The sequence below is a fragment of the Macaca thibetana genome, chromosome 11 (assembly GCF_024542745.1).
Source record: "Macaca thibetana thibetana isolate TM-01 chromosome 11, ASM2454274v1, whole genome shotgun sequence".
Classification (NCBI taxonomy): Eukaryota; Metazoa; Chordata; class Mammalia; order Primates; family Cercopithecidae; genus Macaca; species Macaca thibetana.
Window position 1 is genome coordinate 87,702,864 of NC_065588.1, and position 14,595 is coordinate 87,717,458.

General features: G+C 39.7%; 1 protein-coding gene and 1 long non-coding RNA gene across 2 annotated transcripts in view; both read right to left on the minus strand.

Moving 5' to 3' along the window:
- Nucleotides 1–3,983, minus strand: part of LOC126930117 (uncharacterized) — a 108,991-nt gene extending 105,008 nt beyond the window's left edge. Inside the window, exon 1 of the long non-coding RNA XR_007717457.1 lies at nucleotides 2,060–3,983. This is a non-coding gene — a long non-coding RNA (uncharacterized LOC126930117). The remainder of the gene's footprint in view (nucleotides 1–2,059) is intronic.
- The window catches only part of LOC126930116 (cytochrome c oxidase subunit 7C, mitochondrial-like), a 496,597-nt gene that overhangs the window by 37,802 nt on the left and 444,200 nt on the right, over nucleotides 1–14,595 (minus strand). The gene's annotated exons all lie outside the window — the stretch shown is intronic.

The following is a 14,595-nucleotide window of genomic DNA, read 5'->3' on the forward strand; positions in this document are numbered from 1 at the left end:
CCCATTGCTAAATACTGAACCAAAATACAATGTATGATTTGCCTACTTTCATTTAACCGAAGAAATATGCAACTGAAACTAATGGTCTTTATTTTCTTTTTTTGTAGAGACCGGGGTCTCCCTTTGTTTCCCAGAATGGTCTTGAACTCCTGGTTTTCAAGCAATCCTCCTGCCTTGGTCTCTCAAAGTGCTAGGATTACAAGTGTTAGCCACCATACCCAGTCATAGTGCTCTTATAAAATGCATCATCATATTTATTTTACAAATTCAAAAACAGAAGTCTGTATCGATAAGTTTTGAAGTTACTAGGGACCTGGAAATCATACTGAAGATGTCTCCAATTAAAAAACTCTGGAGAGTTCCGAGGCTAGAGGGGTCAGGAGACAAATAAAAACTTTCGCCCCAGCTGATCACAATGAGGTTAATCACAATACTACTTAAAGATACTTCAGATCCTAGGACAATGGTCCGAAGTCGAGTGACTATACTTTCCTGTCTGCCCTTTGAAAATCGAGGCCTGACTTTTCTACATGCTCAGTCATGCTCAGATAACCTAAATTGATAGAAAGTTAGCAGAGGATAAGATCAACTGGTTAACTGTAAATAAGATTTTGCTGTTGGAGAATCTTCTTGTTGCTCTGGTTTTAGATAGCAGAGGAAGCCAAAGAATACCTGCTTTAAGTTATCAGGAGTTGAAGCTCATCCATACTGAAATTAACGGGTTGCTTCTTTTTTTCTGGTTTATTCTTACTTTACTGGTGAAGAGAAAATAAATTAATTAATACCTTGTTGTTAAAAGGACTGTAGTGGGAGAAACTCTTTTATAAACTATGTGATTTTTTATGATTTTCTGATAGAAAATATTTGATCAGTTGATTGTCTTTAGACTCCGGATTTCCACTGGCCAACTATTGTTTATCTTCTTGGAGTGCTTTGGCGGGCTTTCTTTCCTTAGGAAATGAGTTGGAAAACATCAGTGATACTTCAAAGCCATAGCTTGAGGTTATCATCTGATTTATGAAATGACTATTTCCATCATTTATCAGAACACAGAGTCCTTCCTGTGGAATTGGAATCCTAGTATGTTAACAACGTTGGGAAACTGCTGATTATCATATCATTGTAGGAAACAACTGAACAAAAAGGTCCATACCGAAATGACAAGAGTTGTTTTTTGGGAGGCGTGGGGGTGAGACGGAGTCTCCCTTTGTGGCCCAGGCTGGAGTGCAGTGGCATGATCTTGGCTCACTGCAGCCTCTGCCTCCCAGGTGCAAGTGATTCTCCTGCCTCAGCCTCCCCGAGTAACTGGGACTACAGGAGTGCGCCACCACGCCCAGATAATTTTTTCCTTTTCTTTTTGTATTTTTAGTAGAGACGAGATTTCACCATGTTGGCCAGACTGGTCTCAAACTCTCGACCTCGGGTCAAGAGCCTTGGCATCCCAAAGTGCTGTGATTACAGGTGTGAGCTGCCGTGCCCGGCCCAAAATGACAAGAGCCTTAACATCTTTGTAAGGCACAGGAGATCACTTGACAAATTTAACATTTTGGAGATTAGGAAAAACAACTTGTTTTTCTTAATTTATGTTCAGGGATATACTTTACCAAATGAAGGCATTAACTATCTGTCTAACATGTCCATAGATTTTCCCCATTTCTTAATTTTCCTTTCTCTCAACAACAGGAAGTCAGGAAGAGTGCATCTCATTCTCATGTGTCTCTGTCTTGTTATTTGAGCTTTGGAAAGTTACAGATCCTCTGTAGTCTTTAGATTTCCCACCCCTTAAATGAGAATCATAGGTCAGGAAACCTAAAAATTAATAAAATAAAATAAAGTAAAATTCGGATGCTCCCCTGAGAGATTCTGATGCAGGTGATATTCGTGAGTTTGGGAAATGAAGATATATATTTCTAGATAGCTGTCTAGGTGGTTTCCATTATGAGCCAGTCTTTGGCACTGCTGGGCAATGTTAGGTGATCTCTGAGGACTTTTACAGACTTAAGAATATAAAGTCTGTTCTTCAGTAATAGTAAACTTTGATGCAAAATAGTTTTCTTACCTCAAGAATGTCAATTGTTCAAATGGTAACTTCCAAGTCATTACTCATATTCCTGGTAACATCAAATGTCCATTCATCTCAATAGGAAAGGAGGGAGGAAAGAATAGAAAAAAACTCAAATAAGTTAAACCTGGGTTTGGGGGATTGGCCAGACATTACACAGAATGAATTTTAGATTTTTTGTCAGTTATGATGTTATGTAAATATTTCAATGGGGGTCTCATCAGAATATAGATTATGTACTTAAGTGGGAGTAACAAAGGAAAGTTTTACAAAAAGACTGTTCTGTTCAAATATGGACAGGGTGAAAAGAAACCAGAAAGTTAAGTTGCAGTCCCCTGGGGCTAGCACCAAGGAGGAGCTATTAATTACCCTCCTGAGCCTAAGGGAAAAGAGGAAGGAACCATTACCGGGATAAAGAGATTTAAGGCTGCTCAGTAAGAGCTGTTTTGGTCACGTGACAAAGCCAACCTGAAGTAAGCTGACAGGAAAAACGTTGAAGGACTGCATCCCTGGCCTCAATTTTCTCTTTTCCAAGGTGCTGTTGATGTCCAGTGCCTCCCACTGACTGATTCTAAATCTAAGAGGAAAGGCAAGGGCTGTGCCGTGCCTGTCTAAAGACGATCCCCTGAGGGCACAGAGGAAGTGGAGGGACACAGAGGGATAGGAGGTAGTTAAGCTGCAAAAAGATCCAGCCCTTCCCCAGTGGTTTCAAACCTCCACAATGTGAACATCCTTCTGTAAATGTTGTTTCTTGACTTATTCACAAGAATGCTTCCTATTTTGCTCCATCACCCAGCTCAGATGACATCTGATCTGTGAAGTTGTCCTTGCCCTTTGCCCACAAACCCATCTGTGTATGACCTCAAAACCAACTTTTGAAATTGTTCTTTTCCTATCATGTTATAGGCCCACGTCTAAATTATTATTGAATTGTCCATATTTTCAATAATCCAGGGCAAAATGTCCTTGAGGATTTGGTTGAGTCAAATTAAGGGGTCTGATAGAATAGACTGTTAATATATTTGGTTTTTGATTTGTTTTGAGATGGAGTCTCACTGTTCCCCAGATTGGAGTGCAGTGGCACGATCTCGACTTACTGCAACATCCGCCTCTTGAGTTCAAGCCATTCTCCTGCCTCAACCTCCCAAATAACTGAGATAACAGGCACACACCACCACATCCGGCTAATTTTTGTATTTTTAGTAGATACGGGTTTTTGCCATGTTGGCCAGGCTGGTCTCGAACTCCTGACCTCAGGTGACCCGCCCACCTTGGCCTCCCAAAGTGCTGGGATTACAGGTGTGAGCCACCGTGCCAGTCCTCTCTTCCTCGTTTCTGACCCACCATTTTCGACCCACCTTTTTCCCAATCTCCATGAAACTTAATGTGCATGTCACTAGATTACCTGAAATATGACAATTCTGTGTAAATGAAAGATTGCTTTCTTTTCATATGCCACATTTTTAGTCATGTTTTCCTGTGGACCAATTACTGTTCTATGGGTAAATTCACATCTGCTGAATTTGGAAAGCCTCTACTAAATAACACTGGCAAACCATTTCTTAGAAATACTTATTTTTTATTGACATATTTGTTTTTACTGACTTGACTATTTATTTCAGACACTTTTGAATGACTTTATTTGTAAATTATGGTTAAATGATATCTTGTATGTAAAGACGTTAATGTAATAGCTGATTTACCAAAAAAAAAAAAAACTATCAACAAAAAAGCAACAATTATTATGTTTGGTAGTGCTACCAATAGCTTACACATGTGAAACTGTAGTATTTTATGGCAATTTAATACATATTATCTCATTTACTCCCATGAAATAGATATTTTCAGGACTTTCACATTATTGAAAAGATTGAAACTGATTACCTGAGTTTCTCAAACAAGATTACATAAGAGAAAAGCAACAGATTCTACTTTCAAATTCAAATTCCAAGTTGGAAAGCTGAATTTGAAAGTGGAATCTGTTGCTTTCCTTTTATGTGATATTGTTTCTGATTTCCAAGTCTGCTGACATTTTGCTATATTGTTTCCCTGCGGAGCAAATGGCTTGTGTACTTCTGTGCACATGTTTTGTACTAATATCATATTTTTTCTCACCCCTTTGAATTCATGATGCCCTAAATATAGAACCAAATTCTTCTCAGCTTCTAGAACTTAGAGGGTCCCCTGTAGGGGGTGAATGTATTGTCATGATAAACCAGGTTATCTTCCTATATGGACCATTGTTCTAGTTGTAAGACTCTTGAATTTTCTTGGCATTTACTGCCTCTCTGGGTCTAAGTCTTAATTCATTACAAGGAATTGAATTTCTTCTGAATTTGGAGATATCACTTGTTGCCGTCTGTTATGGCCTAAACTGTGTGCTCCCCACCCCACCAAATTAATATGTTGAAGCTCTAACCCCCACTGCCTCAGAATGTGATTGTATTTGGAGATATAGATTTAAAGAGGTCATTAAATTAAAATAAGACCATTAGGTTGGACTGTCTTAATCTGTTTTGACTGCTAAAACAAAAATATTATAAACTGGGTGGCTTATAAACAGCAGGACTTTGTTTCACAATTCTGGAGACTGGGAGGTCCAACATCAAGTTGCTGGTAGATTCTGTGTCTGGTGACAGCTGCTTCCTGGTTCATGAACAGATACCTTTTCACTGTGTCCCCACATGGTGGAAGGGAGGTTTTTTCTTTTTTTTTTTTTTTTTTTTTTTTTTGATACGGAATTTTGCCCTTGTCAACCCAGGCTGGAGTGCAATGGCATGATCTCTGCTCACTACATCCTCTGCCTCCTGGGTTCAAGTGGATCTCCTACCTCAGCCTCCCCAGTACCTGGGATTACAGGGGCCCGCCACCACGCCCATCTAATTTTTGTATTTTTAGTAGAGACAGGGTTTCATCATATAGGCCAGGCTGGTCTCAAACTCCTGACCTGAAGTGATCCGCCCAGCTCGGCATCTCAAAGTGCTGGGATTACAGGCGTGAGCCACCACACCCGGCCGGAAGGGAACCTTTTTTCAGAGCACTGATCACATCCAAAAGGGCTTGCCCATTGTCATACCAACGAGTTAGGATTTCAACATATAAATTTTGGAGTACATACATATTCAGTTGACGGCAAACCCCTCTCAGATGTTCAAAAGGTGATGCTGCTTTGCTCTTTTGAGTCATAGACACATAAAGTTGTGAGAGGAAAATAAATATTGGGACCCCCAAATCACTAAACCAAAGGGAAAAGTCAAGCTGGGAACTGCTTAGGGCAAACCTGCCTCCCATTCTATTACTAAAAAGGAAGCTACTAAGTTAGAAAAGCTACTTACCTCCCGCTCAAGGAATTTCCTTGTGGACAAAGGACAGACAGAACTCAAAGTCATCCCTCTGCGCACTGAGATAAATGCATATCCGATTGCCCCCTTTGGAAAGGTAATCAGAAACTCAAAAGAATGCAACCGTTTGTCTCTTACCTTCCTGTGACCTGGAAGCCCCCTCCCCACTTTGAATTGCCCCTCCTTTCTGGATGGAACAAATGTATATCTTACGTATATTGATGGATGTCTCATGTATCTGTAAAATAAATAAAACCAAGCTGTTCCCCAACCACCTTGGGCACATGTTGTCAGGACCGCCTGAGGTTGTGTCACAGGTGCACGTCCTTAACTTTGGCAAAATAAACTACCTAAATTGACTGAGATTTGTCTCAGCTATTTAGGGTTCACGAAGTGTTGGTGAGCTAGTCAGACAAACGGGCCTCTCTACTTGATTGTCTTGCTATTTTATGAAAGTCAAAGAAAGATATTCCAAAGAGAAGGGCTGGGGAGTCTGTGAGTCACTATTACTCTTTGTTTCTCAGCGGTCCGAGAGTACTAATATTTACGTAGGTGCAGCTGAGTCAGTGATGTGCAGCCCACTGGGTCCCTGAATGGTGCCCCCTTCCATAATGGGTTGACAGGACCATGAGGTAGAGCTTGGGAGGGAGGCTTGGGGGCTGCAGGGCATATTAAAACTTCAGTAAAATCATGCTTGTAAAGTGACTGAGCCTGAAGGGAACGACAGCTGTTTTTGTTCCTCTTGCAATGTATCAATCAGACTGCCTGACGTGCAAAAGCATCTTTCAATTTTATTTCTTCCATCTCCTAAGCTCTGATTCGCGATTTCAAGTTTTACCAGAAGAGGAATCATGGGTCTTGGAGGCTCCCCTGTTTTATGTTTGTTTTCTGACTCCCTTTTGTGTTCATTAGGTGATGATCAGTTTTCCTAATGCCTCATTTTCACGTCTTATTTCACATTTCTTTTTTTCAGCTATACATCTGACAACATTTCCCCGAGGCAAAATAACCTTAGCCAAAATTCCTATAAAATGGTTTTGTATATACATCAAATCAGTATAAACAACATTATGGTTTTAGACCCTTAGCCCTTTCTAAATGAGTACTGACACTCTGTTTATGTATTTAAAATGAGCTTTGGTACAACAAAATCCTTTTAAGCATACTCTTATTCTAAAAAGTTTTCTCTGGATGTAAAGAATTCCCATTTTTATTCATTCATGTGAATAAAATGGGAATAACAAAACAATTATTTGTTAAATATCTATCATGTTCCCTGTACTGTTTTAAAAGCTGGGCACACAGCAGTTTTCAAAGATAAAATACTTGCCCTTGAAGAGTTTACAATTTTTGGGGAATGAGATGGGAAAAGCCAATAGAAGTACATAGACTATTTATCTAAAGTAGTCGCTCTCAGTGTGGTCCCAGTACCAGTGACATCTGTGTCATCCTGACCCTGCATTATGAGGAACTTGTAAAAAATGAAAATTACTGAACTCACCCCAAAACTTTTGTGCCAGAAATTCTGGGTTGGGACTCAGCAGCCTTTGTTTTCAACAAGACCTCTTGTTGCTTTTGATGCATACTCAAGTTTGTTTCTTTGTATTTGTTTTGAGACAGAGTCTTGCTCTGTCGTCCAGGCTCTAGTGAAATAGTGTGATTTCCATTCATTGCAACCTCTGCCTCCCAGGCTCAAGCGATTCTCCTGTCTCAGCCTCCTAAGTAGCTAGAATTACAGGTGTGTGCCACTGTGCCCATCCAATTTTTGTGTATTTTGTAGAGATGGGGTTTTGCCATGTCTCCCAGGCTAGTCTTGAACTCCTGGGCTCAGGTGACTTGCCCACCTCACCCTTCAAAATGCTGGGATTACAGAAGTAAGCCACCATGTCCAACCTTCACACTTAAGTTTGAAAACCACCGAACTACAATATAAGACCTAAGTGTTGGGTTAGTACAGGGAGACTTGTTAAAAAAGGGCTAAGAGAATCTCGTGGGTTCAGGGAAAACTTCTCAAAGAAGCTATTTCTAAGAGGAGGACTGCAGGATTGGTAGAAATTGGCTGGGCAAAGGGAAGGTGGGGCGGGCAGAAATGAGAGGATATGCTGAATCAGGCTAGAGGTGCAAAATAGCAGAGCTTATTCAGAATTCGGGAAGAGTTCAGGGAGGTTGGAACTGCCATTGATGGAGAGTGTGGGGAAAAGAAAGAGAGATCAGACTGTTACTGTGTCTATATAGAAAGAAGTAGACATAAGAGACTCCATTTTGTCCTGTATTTGAGATGCTGTTAATCTGTGACCCTACCCCCAACCTTGTCCTTGCAAGAGACATGTGCTGTGGTGACTCAAGGTTTAATGGATTTTGGGCTGTGCAGGGTGTGCTTTGTTAAACAAGTGCCTGAAGACAGTATGCTTGTGAAAAGCCATCACCATTCTCTTAATCTCAATTACCCAGGGACCGGTACACTGCCAAAGGTCACAGTGACCTCTGCCTAGGAAAGCTAGGTATTGTCCAAGGTTTCTCCCCATGTGACAGTCTGAAATATGGCCTCGTGGGAAGGGAAAGACCTGATCGTCCCCCAGCCTGACACCCGTGAAGGGTCTGTGCTGAGGAGGACTAGTGTAAGAGGAAAGAAGGCCTCCTGGCAGTTGAGATAGAGAAAAGCATCTGTCTCCTGCCTGTCCCTGGGCAATGGAACATCTCGGTGTAAAACCCGACTGTATGTTCTGTTTACTGAGAAAGGAGAAAACTGCCTTAGGGCTGAAGGTGGGACGTGCTAGCGGCAATGCTGCTCTTTATGCACTAAAAAGGTTTATGGAGATGTTTGCATATGCATATCAAGGCACAGCACTTTTCCTTAAACTTATTCATGTCACAGAGATCTTTATTCATATGTCTTACTGCTGACCTTCTCCTTACAATGATCCTATTATCCTGCCACTTCCCTTTTTCTAAGATGGTAAAGATAATGATCAATAAATACTGAGGGAACTCAGAGACCGTACCGACGTGGGTCCTCTGTATGCTGAGCACCGGTCCCCTGGGCCCACTTTTTCTTTCTCTATACTTTGTCTCTGTGTCTCATTTCTTTTCTGAAGTCTTTCGTTCCACCCAACAAGAAACGCCCACAGGTGTGGAGGGGCAGGCCACCCCTTCAGAGAGTAAGGAACAATTAACACCTCTTATCAAAGAACAGGCAAAGTCTACCACCTATCACATCTGCAGGTAACAGAATAGTAAAAGTCACAGCTGCTGTCAGCAGTGACCAGTAGGTTTCTTCCATCAGGAAGGCCTACATGTCAGAATAAAGTGAGTGGGGAAAGAAGCACAGTTGTGTGTGTGAAGTTAGAGGGCCTTTGGAGGTCTATCCATGCAGGGAGGCAGGGAGTGAGCAGGAGGGACAACCCAGAGAGTACTAGGGTTCTCCTCAAGAGGATGATGTCTTAGTCTTGTTGGGCTGCTACAACAAAATACCATAAACTGGGTGGGTTACAAGCATCAGAAATGTATTTCTTACAGTCCTGGAGTCTGGGAAGCCCAAAATCAAGGCATTGGCAGATTTGGTATCTGATGAAGGCTGTTTCATGCTTCATGAACTGTTAGTTTTTTCACTGTGTCCTCAGCTGGTAGATGAATGAGGGATGTCTTTAGGGCTTCTATTATAAGGACAGTAATCCCATTTACTGGAGATTTGATCTCACCTCCCAAAGGCCCCAGCTACAAATACTCTCACCCTGGAGATTAGTTTTCCAGAACAACAAAAAAAATTTGATGACACACAAACATTCAGAGCATACCACTAGGCCCTCATCCAATCTGACTGGTGTCCTTATGGAAGAGGAGATTAGAACATACTGGGGGACACCAGAATATGAGCACACAGAGGAAAGACCACATGAAGACATAGGAAGAAAGCAGTCATCTACAAGCCAAAGAGAGAAGCCCTCAAGAAACCAATCCTGCTGATACCTTGATCTTGGACTTCTAGCTTCCAGAATTGCGAGAAGATAAATTTCTGTTGTTTGAGTCATCTCCTCTATGGTACTCGATTATGGCAGCCATAGCAAAGTAAGACACCATCCTCTTGAGGATGGACTGCATTAGCCTTATGCAATTAGTATGAATGTACTGGATGAAGATAGCATCACTCGAACTGAAATCCAATCTGTGAACATACCATCTGACTCCTGATACTACTGGGAAATAATATTAAATGAAGAAAGATAAAATGCTAAGAGGGGAGTTCTAAAATTGTTTGGATTAGTGGCATTTGATTTCTCTTCCAGATCCCTTACTCCTATGTCTGTCCTACAAATTCTAACACAGGGTGAAAGGCTGGAGATCAACATGAATATCTTGCATTTCTCAGCCTTTAGCATAGGGAATTGCCTACACATTGTATATCTTCTGTCAGAAAATGTTTCTATATCCAGTTTCCCATGTTGTCTCCTTGCCTTTTGATGTTAATGACTACATTTCTAGCAAAGTTTGCAGAAAGTAAGGGATGATTTTTATGGAGATTTAGTCCCAGAGGTTAATGGGGTTGTTCATTGTGTGAAGAGTAATGCCTTTCAATGGTGACAAAGTAATACTCAACAGCTTTCAAGCCACTGCATCCATCATCAATTTGGGCTGTGGTTTGTTACTGACATGAAGTGTAATATAGAGTCCTCCAGAAAGCATCATGATTCCGTTTCCCACGGTAACCCCAGCAGCGCATGTCAGCCAACATCTGGGCTTCACAGCTGTGAGGTTTACAAGAAGCCTGTGCCCATGCCTCTTTTCAAAGGTAATTTGCTGAACAGCACATACGCTCATTTGACGGACACACTGTGGCACCACAGGCACCAACCACAGGGTGATGGGTCCCATAAAATACCCAATCAACTATTTTATTATTTTAATTAAAGCAAGTATAAAGTTGACATTGCAGTAAGTAAATGATAGTACAAAGCTAGAGCCTGCCATGGACATTAGTACTTACACCCAAATTGGAAAACCGGCTGATTAACAAAGGTCTTTTCTGAAACAAACCAAGTCATTATGCACCAAGACAAACTACAGTTGTCATTCGACTTTTAAAGACTCTGCAGAAGGCCAGAGGTGGTCCAATAGCTCCTTACCCTCCCCCGACCAAAAAAAAAAAAAGGGTAAGGGATTTTCAGAGCATTTTTTCTAATAGTCCTGTGTTTAAAATGGATGTTTAAAAGCATTCTTTTGTCATTCTGTCAGTCTTAACCAACAAATCATTCTCACTGAGAAATTACAGAGGCTTTCAAGATGCATGAAAGAGAAAAGAGTTGCCACTGGAAGGAGGGGGCAGCTGTAAATAAGACCCCTTAGGCATGCAGCTGTAATGAGGACTGTTCACAGTGCCACTTCATGCCTTTGCTTTCTGCTCACTTATTCTGGACATATTACTTAAGAGCTCTGTAATCTTTGGGGTCAGAAAAATTTATAGTTATGTGACCAACACCCAGCCCCACCTCCTTCTGGATTGTTCTACATCTAACTATATGACGGATTTTCACATGATGAATGATCTTGGATGCCAATGAAAAGGAATGGTTCACTCGGATCTATAGATTCCCTCACTTTGCTAAAATAATATGCTTCTACATCAAGTTTCAAAATGGTTTGCATTTTTTTGCCCTACCTATATTTTCCCTCAGCTTCTTTACATATTTTTCCTCAGTGTAAAATCTATAATAATAGGTTCTGATGTTTTATTAAAAATATAAGGAATATTTGCATTGTGTTATTTTATTCTGAGGTCTATTATTACACTTTTCAGTATTTCCTTTTGAAAACATAATTAAGTTTATTCTTACAATATAATGTAAATACAATTATTTTCTCATTTGGGTAGTATATTTTAGAGTGGCTGTTAGCAGTATACAATATTACTTTTATTTGTTTATAAAAGCCAGAGGAATTAAGACAGTTCAAATTCCATGTTCCATTTTTAATCTTCATATTTCTTTGTAGGATTAGCCACATTCTCCTTCCTTATTTATTTCATAATTTGAAAAATCATAATGACATCTACTTGATCTTGAATTGCAACAAAATTTTCATTTTTGCCATAGCAATTACCTCATTTTAGATAAAATTTGACTTAGATGGTTTGGTTTTAAATTGTTGCTGTTGTTTTCATTTGTAAGCTTCATGGCAGCCTGTACACTAAAAATTACAAACATCACTTGTCCTTGCACAAAGTTACCCTCTAATTTAAATATTTTCCCTCAGACTCCCCCTTATTCCAACTTGGGATATCCTCATGTCATTAAAGATTTTGATTTCCTACAAGGTCCTCAAAATTTTGAAGAAAAGTACTTTACTCATTACTAACCTAGTATTTACACATATGATTCTAATTTTCTTCCCATGCTTTAAGACTTTTATAGTAATATCACACAAATGGTCTGCCTAACAGCCAACCATTTCCAAGATAAAAACAGACCAAGGGACAAATGACAGGCAACTATTAAGCCTGTTAAGAAGAAAGCATTAAGCCTAGAAGAATATTGATACAAACTGACGTTCTGCACAGTGGGCTCAACAAAGCTAACATAATTCACACCAGAGATTCTCTTTGGGACTATAAATTAATCAGATTGAAAATATGGCAACCCAGGAACACAATAGATGTGTTCTACGGCATAGTAAGGCACCCTCCACATTCTTATTTTTAATGTTACAATAAGACACATACACACACACCTGACAAAGAATGAATACTTTTGGAAAAAGCTGCCACGTTTTCAGTTTAATCTAAGGACAGAACGAGAGAGAGAGAGGAGGATCCTATATTCCCTCCTAACTGCAAGTTTGGAAGAGGTATGAGGATTTGGGGGTGAGGCAAAGAGGCCACACGAAGGGAGAATTGAAACACAACTCAAAAGCCTGGCATCCATGAGGTGAGAAGAGAGCAAGAGATGCCAGAGGTACCCATTACTGACTTGACTTACTTCACAGAACACAGGAAACTGTTGCTTCTAAGAAAATATCTATTTCATCACAAGAGAATTACAGCTCTTTTGTATGTATGAATTTAGCCTGTTATAATTTTGCCTGGCGATCTGGCTTTGCAAATCTTTAAGTATGAGTGCTAAAGTGTTATTCCAACCATTTCAATCTTTCCCAGTGAATGTTAGAACAATCACCTTTTGATGAACAAACATGCAGTTTTTTACAACTACTATCACAAGTAACAGTTTAGTTTGTAGAAAGAACCAATGGTAAATTTTGGTGTTTCCAGTCGCTCAATATCTCATTGATCCTTTAGGTATCTGGCAAGCTGTCTTTCTCTTTTCTGGCCACCACTCCTCTGGGGATGTAGCCAAGTACAAATTTGCACATTTCTCCTCCCACAAGTGTCTCAGCTCCCACAGAAAACAAAATCTACCTCAAGTATGTTTAAGATGATCTACATGTGAGGTAGAAATGTTAAAACGCAGGAGGAGTAACAGACTCATTTATTTATTTATTTTTACCTTCAAGGAGTTTAAGTACAAACCCAGATAGAAAACTGAAAATAAGCCTGATTCTAGAATTTATATTATTGTTTATATATATATATATATATATATTTTAAGCAGATAAGCATAAAATTAAGGAATTGCTCAGATGACCCAAGTCTGGAGCAAAAACATCTGACACAGGAAAGTGAGAAAATAAAATGGGGGCCTTGAGTAGAAAAATTTCAATGGGTTCATTTCTGCTGGTGTTCAACATGTTATGCCATAGCAAACAAATAAGAATCATGCTGGGTCTCGATTTATCAGATTCCTTTAATTTACTAAGACTGCATATTAAACTAAATTGTTAGCAGCTGGTTGCCTACCTCAACCTAACTCAACTCCTGGGAGCAATTACAGAGCTTCTCAAAATCTGTCCCTGTGTGCACCAAATTCATGTTGGAAAGAAAAAGATACCTCTTTCCAAAGTACTTTATTTCAGCCTTTCAAATTCACCTTCTGAAACCTAGGAAACATTCCTTCTAAACACTGTATACGGTATTGCTTAAGACAAGGAAAGTTATCCCCCAAAACTCCTTTGTGCTCCCTTCACTCTGGTCGAATTTTTCATAAGTTCTTTGGTCTATGCCCACCATATACCAGGCCACCCTTGCTCACAGAAGGCCACAGCAAACCCCTTCTGCAAGCCCACGATGGATTCGTAAATCTTTACAACTTCTTGAAGTCTTCCAGATTTTTCAATATGCCCAGAATCCAGACTTTTTGCTTGCATGTTTAAATGGTAGCCTGATGGCTTGCAACAAGAAGTAAAAAGACATTTTTCTTAAAATAAGCAAACAACCATGGCAAATGAGGTCATATTCCCAAGCTAGAATAATAAATATTGGTAAAATCTACAACCTGAAACTTATTTTAAGAATTATACATAGATTTGGGTGTTTTCTTTCTTTCTTTTTCAGGAAGGGGTCTCCTTTCCTGCCAATAAAAATTGTTTTGTGTTGTAAACTTGGGTTCGGCTTGTCTCCTCCTTATATAAGCCCAGTTGAATAGACTGCTGAGGGAAAATCAAAGTTTAAGAGCCTGGCTTTTCCCGTTTGGCAACTTTCATTTCCTGATAATATCGGATAATTAACAAATTGTGTGTTTTAATGCCCTGTCTCTTGAAGTGCATTTGGGAAAAATACTTCTTGTGCCCTCTGAGTAATGGCTTAAATGGAAGAACATGCTCAAAAGAATGCTTTTTCTCAATGCATAAAACACACTATTATTTTAATTGCTACACATCATGTGTATACTCGTTGGTGTAATTATATACATATTTAAAGGGCAAGAGGAAAAGATTATTTTAGGACTCTATAATTCATGATGAGCAAGTCACTGAAAATTTCTAACTCAAGATGAAAATTCATAAAAATCCTTTGGCAAAAACACCTTAGTATTCTCAATACGGCAACTGACGTTTTTTTTTGCGTTACGAAATAACTAGATACTGCCGTGCATTACTTTTGGATAAAAAGAGACTGCTGTTTCTTAGCCTTTCTGCCTCTTTACTAAATGGATAATTCAGGACTGGGAAGTGCAGCTCTATTTCTAAGTTTGTTGTTTACGAAAAACACATGCTAATGTAACAGCGTATGAGGAATTAAACGGAAAATGTCAAACGCGCCGTGACATCCAAAATGCATTTAGCTGTTGGCTTTTACTACAGGGCCTT